Source organism: Podarcis cretensis, assembly GCF_951804945.1.
Source record: "Podarcis cretensis genome assembly, chromosome: 7".
NCBI lineage: Eukaryota > Metazoa > Chordata > Lepidosauria > Squamata > Lacertidae > Podarcis > Podarcis cretensis.
The window spans coordinates 57040088-57049339 of NC_137176.1; positions in this window are offsets into that span (position 1 = coordinate 57040088).

Consider the following 9252-nt stretch of genomic DNA (forward strand, 5'->3'; position numbering starts at 1 on the left):
GTTAAATCAGCATGCCCCAGTTCAGGTCAGGAATCAGCTAAATTGCCTTTGACTCTCCAGAGGAAATAAAGATAGATGTTGTAGTAGTAGTGTAGTAATATTTTGAAACTGAAAACACTGCATAAAAAACATTTGGGAAAGCCCTCCACTTTTAAATTCATGCTTCTAGATCAGTGGCCCCTAACCTTTTTCGGCCCAGAGGCACATTTGGAAATTTGAGAAATGGTTGTGGGCACCATGCAATACCTATTTCACAGAAGAAAAACTGCTCAGGGCAAACAAAACACCTATACCTTGCTACAAATACAAATAAAACATAGACCAAAAAGCAGATACCCCACCCCAAACAAACAATCCCACCAAAAGCAAAACCATTTTTATTAGAAGAAAATAATAATTAGAATTGACAGGAAGCCTTGGTAGGCGCACCGAGAGTGCCATGGATGAAGTGGAGATTCTAATCAATTTGGAGAACCTTGATGGGTGTGATCTTTTGTAGGTAGCAGAAACTTCCCCATTACAAAACATACACACACCATACACAGCTCATGCAGGGCAAGCAGTCAACGTGGATTTGGTTCCTACTTACTCTGCATCCAGTGCAATCCCACAACTGGTTTGGGAGGGGGTGTATACATGCCATTAGCCACAATCCCTGCCTATCCAGTGCCAGATTTACATATAAGCGAAACAAGCCTAGGGCCCCACTCTCTTGGGGGCCCCAAAAAAATTTAAAGGAAAAAACCCCTGGAGTACATTTCCAAAAGATAAGATAAAAAATAAATAAAATAAAACCTACATACAGCAACAGTGTTTTGTGTTGTGTTGTGTTGTGTTGTGTTGTGTAGGCTCCTATGATGTAAATAATGGGCCCCGCCTGCTAGCCTGCTCCCTAAAATATCACTGGTTTGCTCATTTCTATATATAGGGTGCCTACATTCTGCATGTGCAAATGGCTTTAGATACCTATTAGGTCCATAAATTATCATATAGTATATATTCAACACAAAAACAGCGACAATTTATTGTTTACAAGGGACAGCTGGACATACAAAGGGCCCCATTACCTTCAGTAGCTTAGGGCCTCATCAAACCTAAATCCGGCCCTGTGCCTATCCTATTGTTTTTAATCAAATGCTGCATTTTGATGCATTTCCCCCCGAAAACCCAGCTTCGAGGAAAAGATCAACCTCAATCAGAACTGAGGAAAAAGAACGTACACACAACCTTCTTTTAAGTTCAAGCTCCTTGCCTTCACCGTTCTCGAGAAAAACCTTTTAGGTGTGAAATTTAATTCGTCAAAAACAACTAGCAAGTTTTTTTGGGGGGGTGGAAGGGCAGAAAAGGCCATAAAGGTGCGTTACCATAAAACATGCTTACCACACTATTCTAAGCCCTCGAGCCCTCCTTGCGGGCGTCCCATAGGGGCATCCGGTTGGCAGCTGTGAGAGCAGGATGCTGAGCTAGATCGCCCATTGGCCGGATCCAGCAACTGGGCTCTTCTTGGGTCTCCCCTGTTGAGTTCAGCAGGGCTTACTCCAATGCAAGTGAGTGTAGGATGGTAGCCCCAGTTTTTTTGGTGGTGGTTTGCTTTTTTTAAAAAAGGAAGATTGCCCCTTGATGTGTTGTTGTTTTTTTACAGTTGGAGGCTGGCCTTCTTCTGTGCGCTCTCAGCTGGTGGTGGGCTTGTTGGGGAGGGGCTGGCTGGGGGCGGAGGGGCTGCTGGAAGCATCAGAGTAAAGCAAATAACTGAAGAACAGGAGGGCTGGGGAGTGGGGGTGGGGCTGTAGGCTGATCTCTGGGCAGCCAGAAACTCTTAAATGGATTCTTTCAGATAAAAGAGCCCCGGATACCTTTCTTTTCCTATAATGGCCCCTGAGGCTAATGTCTTAAAGAGGAAACAAAAGAATTGTTTTACATCACACAAGTGGGGCAAGGGACACAGTGGGTGAAAGAGGCACTTGAGTAATGCAGGCCTGTGCAGAGAGGGGTTAGGGAAGACAGGGAGGGGGGTGGGGAGGGGTGCAGCTGGGTCTAACTTCTGCTTTGCTGTGTGGCCTCTGCTGTTAAACCTTTTAACACCTTCTTTGCCGTTTTTTTTTGGGGGGGGGCGGGGAGAGGCTGGGCCATTGGCTGTGCCTCTAGGGCTTTCCCTACCACTTCCCCCCAACAGATGGGCCCTGTTGGCATAGCCACTCCTGCCTCTTCAGGGTCTTTCAGGCTTGTAATCCTTTGCTGACTTGCTTTTTTCTGGTTTAAAATGCACCCTATAAAATAATTCAGTTCTCTGAGTTGTTGTTTTCTTTCTAAAGGTGCCAATCTGAATATATTAGACACCGGCATATTCAAGGAATGGTGGTTGTGTTTTATTTTAAAAGGCCCTTCTCTTTAAAGCAGGCCTGTTTGGCCAGGACATGAGAGACTGCGTGTGAAATTACTATCCCGTGTTGCTGCGAGAGCCGGGCTCCTCCGAATGGCTTCATCTGTGCAGCGCATCCTTTGTCTCGGCTGTCAGCTTTCCAGAGGTGGGAAGGGCAGGTGTGACAAGAGAGCAGAGGATGTGGGAGCCGAGAGAGGCAAAGGCAGCTCTGCAACTGCAGGGCAAGGGGGAAGGTATCTTGCAGCTGCTTTTCAACTGCCTCCCTCTTGGCTTCCCCACCTCCCTTTAAAATGAGGGGCTGGATTTCGGCCTCCTTGGGCTGTGCTTTCCATCTGTTTTTGATTAATGCAAGATTGAAATGTCAGTGACAGCTGTTCACACTGAATTGCAAATTTTTGAAAAAGGAAGTTCTAGCCCTTTAGAAAGCATAAACATCAATGACCGTATTAGATCAGCTCCAGTAACCTACCCAGTGCACTATTTCATTTAGGGCTGACAGAACCAGACCCTGAGAGGGCTTCTGTTTCTTTAAAAGTTTCGTGGAAGGCTGACAGCCACCAGATGAAACTTGTCTGTCATAGTGCTGTAGTGAGAGAGGCAATACCTGGAGGGATGTCCCCTTTTGTGCAACTTTGCAAAGTATCAGTATCTACTGGGTGCTGCCCTCAACCTTAATTTCCCTAATTGGGGGCGAGTGGTATAAATACTTCTTGATCATGTTGGACTAGGATCTGGGAGATCAAGGTTCAAATTCCCACTCACCTATGAAGCTCACAGGGTGACCTTGGGCCAGTGAGTCACAGTCTCTCAATCTAGCCTACCTCCCAGGGTTGTTGTGAGAATGCAACCGGGAAGGGAAGAACCATGTATTCCACCTATTTCTCCTTTGAGGAAAAGCGGGATACTGTATGAATGTAGAAACAAAACAATATGATCCTGGTTCTTTTTCCTTTCCAAATAGAGGACCATCCCAAAGGACTGGTTATCTCGGTTCTGGGTGTAACTGTGCTGATTCTAATTGCTTGATGGGCTGCATGAAACCTAGCAAAAGCAATGACAATTGGACAAATTAGCTAAACATACTACATAGATCAGATTTTGATGTTCTTTTGGGGAACCTGAAAAAACAGAAGTAAAAGCAAGCAAGTTTTAAAATGCTAGATACTGCATGTCCACGCTGGATGAATCTGCAGGTTCTGGGAACAATGAAAACAGAAGGTTTAACAGACTATGCTAATTAGATTACAAAGAGGCCTGCCTCAGAAGTTTCCAGTTATATAGGCCTTGCAGAGACAAAGTGGTGAATTTGGAGTGAGGTGGGGGGGGGGGAGAGAATGCAGCAAATGAAAATTAGGAGTTGTTTCTTCATTTCTAGTTTCAAAATGCCTATATGGTGTTTCCCCCACCCCATTCCCATAACTGGGTGCATGCTTGTTATCGGCATGTTCTTTCTCTCTCTATTTCACACATGCACTAATCTCTCTTCAGGAGGCCTGCTTTCTTTCCCTGTGCTAGGCAAAAGTAGGGCAGAAGTCTCCAAACACCTTTACCTTCTCTGGGACCAAAGGCATCTGTCCTTATGGCACAGTCAGTGCTGACTGCTGCTATGTGCTGCCCAGTGGGGACCGACATGTGAGAAGGTCTTTATGGTGTCCGTTCCCCATTTGTGGAATGCCGCTCTCCCTCCCCACCCCCACCCCCACCCCCACCCCCTGTGAGGTGTGGGTCTGTCTCCCTCCTTATTTACTTTCAGGAAGACTGTAGAAACATTTCTGTTTTCCCAGGCATTTGAAGGACGCAACATTCTGTTCCTAAACGCCTTCCCATAATTAGCTGTGCAGGTACGTGACTGTTTCAATGTTTCCAAGTGTTTCAAAATATGTTTTATTTTTAATTGATTTGTTTTATCACTTCCATGTTTGTCGCCCATAACTCCTATGGGAGGAAGGGCAAGGTATAAATTGAAATAAATTCATGCCCTGCACCTAATGCATTTGTGAATGAGTCAACACCAAAAGAGACAGAGGCAGCAGCAGAAGACCATGGCATTGCTGTTCCTTCGCGTGTTGGTGAGGCTGCGGAAAGGACATATTTTTGCCTCCCGATGGCATCGTATTGAGCAGGGATGGTGAACCTCGGGAGACCAAATGAGGCCCTGCAGATGTTGTTGACTCTCCCCAGGCTACATATCCACCTGAGCCACACCCCTCAGGAGCCCTGCTTTACACCCTCCTGGAGTGTCTTTGCAGGACTGGAATGTGTTTTAGAATTCTGGCAGTGCTTCTTGCTTGCCTGGATGCAGGTCAGAGAGGAATCTGAATGAGAAGGAATTAGCCCCTTTTCCAAAGGTAAAATTCGCATTGATTGTGCTACCCAATGGGCTGAAACAGGCAGCAGGTGACTGAAAACACAGAAAACATGGGGACATTTGTTAGTCCCCCCCATCATTAGAGTCGCCGTCCTTCCACTTTCTTCTCTCCCTATCCTATCTTCCTCTCCCCCCCCCCCCGCTTTGTCTTCTGTCTTTAAAAAACACACACAAAGGAAAACATTTTCCCATCTCTTCTAATGTAAGGCAACACACACTGCTGTCATGTTTAAGCACCATCGCCTCCAGGAAAGTGCCTTCATCCAAGTGATAGGAGCAGTTGCAGCTGTGGGAATGCACTTCAGTGGAGTGTGAACTTTATTCCTCCCCTTTGCAACTATTTAAATACTAATATTGAGGTTTAAAATGTTTTTCTTTTTTAAAGAGGAGGGGAGGAAAGGAACTCACAGAGGCTTGCCTGAGGGTAAGACCCACTGAACAGAGTAGGACGTAGGACTTGGCTTCCATGTATACGTGGCATAGGACCGGGCTGTCAAATGCCTAATAACTGTTGATAAACAGTTAATATCATGGAAGGTCAGGAAATTCATATGTTCCTGTCCAACAGCCTCACTAACCCAGTTAAAGCTGCACATGTGCTGCAGTTTCAGTCTGAGCTGTTGAGATTAATATGCAATATGTAAGTTATGTTGTAAAATGTGCCATGATATTAGGAATATCTGTTGAGCTAACACTGCCAAAGGACACTGGCGGTCTGTATTTCTTGGCTCTGAATTTTTCAAAGTGCAACTTTAATGTTGCGCCGAGATTTGTGTGTGTGTGTGTGTGTGTGTGTGTGTGTGTGTGTGTGTGTGTGCAGTGTGAATAGCCATAATGGAGCTGAGATGCAGCTCTGCTGAACAGAGTACAAAGAAAGCTTCTCAGTTAGGCCACTGGACACAGACCAAAGAGGTAGTTTTTCCTAGCTGTCTTGTTTCCACACTGATTCTCACAGTGTGGTGCCCAAAGTCACAGCAAGAGAGATGTTAAAAACCTGGTCTGGATTCTAAGGATGAGATGGATGGCAAAGGAATCGAATGTTAACTGCATTATCCATGTCTTGCTTATTTCAAGCCAATTTGACCAAAAAGCACTCAATAACCCATAAAATATTTAAGATCATTATGCCTGCAAGCTGCCCAAACTGGAAAGTGGGCTGTCTGTGTGAAAGTGGGCTGTGTTTTTGACAGCTGTTTTGTTTATATTTCATGTGCAAAAGCCTGCTTGTGCAAGATGTTACGTGTGCAAACGTGCACACAAAGCAAAATCCAGAACACAGTTAAAAATACTTATCGGTGTGCTTGGTCGTGCCCATGGTTTCATACTATGAAGAAGGCATCCAGATCCCCATCGAGCAAAGATTATGCATGTGTTTTCCTGTTAGCTGTTCATCAACTGAATATGCATAATACGATCTGAAATAATCTGCATGACCAGGCATCATGTAAGTGATAGATAACAGTCCTTGTATGGAGAATGGGCCCACACCTACTAGTCACACCTCTTTTGTCAGCTATGCTCCTCCCACCTTGTATGAATTGGGCAAAAGGTTTAAATCAGGCATAGGCAAACTCGGCTCTCCAGATGTTTTGGGACTACAACTACCATCACCCCTAGCTAACAGGACCAGTGGTCAAGGATGATGGGAATTATAGTCCCAAAACATCTGGAGGGCCAAGTTTGCCTATGCTTGGTTTAAAGAGGAGAGTTTGCTTTTCCTGCATAAGCTCCGCCCCCCTGCTGCCCATGACTGAGACTCCTGCATGATCAGGATTCTAAATACCAAGGCAGGTGGGGAGCAGTTTCTCCTCATCAGACTGCATGGAGTGGGGGTAGGAGCTGGTGGGGCTGAGGCCAACAAGCCCAAGCCCAGTCTTCCCCTCCAAGCGCTTGGAAGAAAACACTGCCAATAGGACCGGCAGATCCCAAATGGGACAGTGTGCTGACAGTGTCTCCATCAGTTGTTCCAGAGGGAGGATCTTCCAAAACAGCCATTTCCCTTATTTGCAGCAGCTATTAAAACCACAGCAGCTCATATTCTATCTGGTAATATGGGTCTGAAGATCGACTCTGCCACCAGTAGGAGCTGCCATATATCAAGCCTGCTTCCTCTTCCGCAGCCTCCAGTGAAACATGACGTGGCCTTGCCACTCTCCCATCTGTTTCCCCTGAAAAAGATCCACTTTCCCACCCCATTATTTGTTGCCAGGGCTTCTGCCTTGAAACCTTCATCTGGCCACCATATCTTCTGTCGACATCTGCCCACCCCTGGTGCAGAGTTCTGGGTCGCTGTCTCCCTGGCATTTTGACTTTGTTCTCTCCCCTGCTTCCCTACGCCTGTGATCACCTCATTATTATGTCATCCCTTCCCTTTCCTGACTCGGCAGGAATCGGCAGCAACTTCCCTCTCCATCTGCTGCTGCAGAAGGTGCTTGTGTGGTGAAGAGAGCCGCCCTTCCCCCCCCAGCGCTCTTTCCCCCTTCCTCTTGCTACCCTCCACAACCTTTTAAAGTGTCAGCTGTCCCTTATACCCCCCCACCCAATTTCTTGCTCCTCTAACGCAGTCACTCGAGATGGGCTGATGGCATTCCTCTGCGGCTCAAAGGGAACGTGTCCAAGGTTTAAGCTGATCTATCTCCGCACACCATCCTGTATGTCTTTTGCCTCTCACCAGGGACCCCCCAAAGGCTGTTATTCCACGGCCTCTTCATCTGTCCTTGACTCAGCTGCAGCTGGCAGCAATAAGTCTTGCAAATCTCGCCCTGCTATTAAACCACCCCTTTGCTTGCCAAAAAAAAAAAAGGAAAGCGAAATCTGTTCCGTTGGGCCCCGCTTGTTAGACACAGGAGCCGTCCTCTGGCTTTCCTTTCCTTGCCCTTCCTCTGCAATCTTGAACCCGCCCTAAGTGCACTTATTGCACAGAGGGAGGTAGCATAATTGGACAAAATGCATCCTAAAACAATGTGTGTGCTTGAGAGGAGCGGAGTGTTTGGGATAGGAGACGGAGGTTTCCTGTTTCAACAGGAGGGGCAGAGTGCCTGCCATTTGTCACAGATGGGGAAGCATCCGGTTCCCCTCCTGAATTCCACACAAACACACACACACCAGCACAACAGCTCCAGCTCTCTGTATGGGGCTGGCGGTGAGGCACAAGCGCAAGCAATCAGCTCCACACTTGCAATCTGGTCGCCTTATCTCATCAAGTGGGAGCCCTCCTGACCTCAGATTCCGGAAAGGGCTGTAACTCTGCTGGCCAGGCTCCCCTGGTGGACTGGGACTGGATCTCCTCCTTGGATCTCCTCGGGTTTGTCAGTCCCCTAGGAAAGCATTTAAAGGGCATCACTCAAGGGATGGCAATTTAATGAATTGGCCCTTTCCTGCTTCCACATTTTTATTTTATTGCCCTGGAGCCTGACTAATTCTCCTCCTGCTTTGAATAAACAGGGTTTCATTCTGGAGGCCTTCCAAGCTTCCTAGGCAGCCCTTCCTGTCTCTTTAACCCTTTCCGTGCACTCACTGTGGTAGGAAAACCACAGGACAGGCTGCTGTTATCACTCTCCCATCAGCTAAAAATCTGTTTTGTGCTTGCAGCCTTCTAAGAGCAAGAGAGCATGTCCTGTTGCTTGTCTGACTGCACACTTCTCCATCTGCGCTTGGCTTGGATGGTTGTTTCCAGAGAGTGATGCTTGAGGAGAGCTGTTCGGCCCTGTGGAGCCTTCAATGGGGGGTTCCACAGGATTCGATTTTATGCCACATGCTGTTTAACATCTGCCTGAAACCACTGAAAGGGGTTATCTGGAGTTTTGGAGCACATTGTCAGCAACATGGTGATGACAAACAGCTCTACTTCTCCTTTACATCTGCAGGTGAGGCAGTGGAAGTGCTGGACTGTTGTTTTGCTTTGGTAATGGACTGGATAAGAGCCAATGAGCTGAAGGTCAATCCAGATAAGACTGTTACTGGGTGGTTCCCTAGACCAGAAAGATGGGAGGCTGCCTGCTCTTGATGGGGTTACGTTCCCTCTGAAGGAGCAGGTATGCAGCTTGGGGGTACTTCGGAATCCATTTCTAACACTTCAGACTCAGGTGGCCTCAGTGGCACAGAGTGCCTTCCATCAGCTTTGTCTGGTGGCCCAGTTGTGCCCCTGTTGGGACAGGGATAGCCTAACTTCTGTCATCTATGCTCTGGTAACCTGTAGGTTAGATGACTACAATGCATTAAGTGTGGGGCTGCTTCTGAAGATGGTTTGGAAACTTCAGCTGGTGCAGAATTCGGCAGTCATGTTGCATGTGGGGCAAGATGGTGTGAGCATATAATGCCAGTTGTAGTCTGACTGCACTGGCTGTTACTTTGTTTCTGGGCTCAGTTCAAAGTGTTGGCTTTGATCCATAAAACCTTCAACAATTCAGGACCACAATATCTCAAAGACTGCCTCTTTGCATACAAACGACCCCAAACCCTGTGATCACCATCTGAGGTGATCATCATCGTGTGCTTCCTCCAC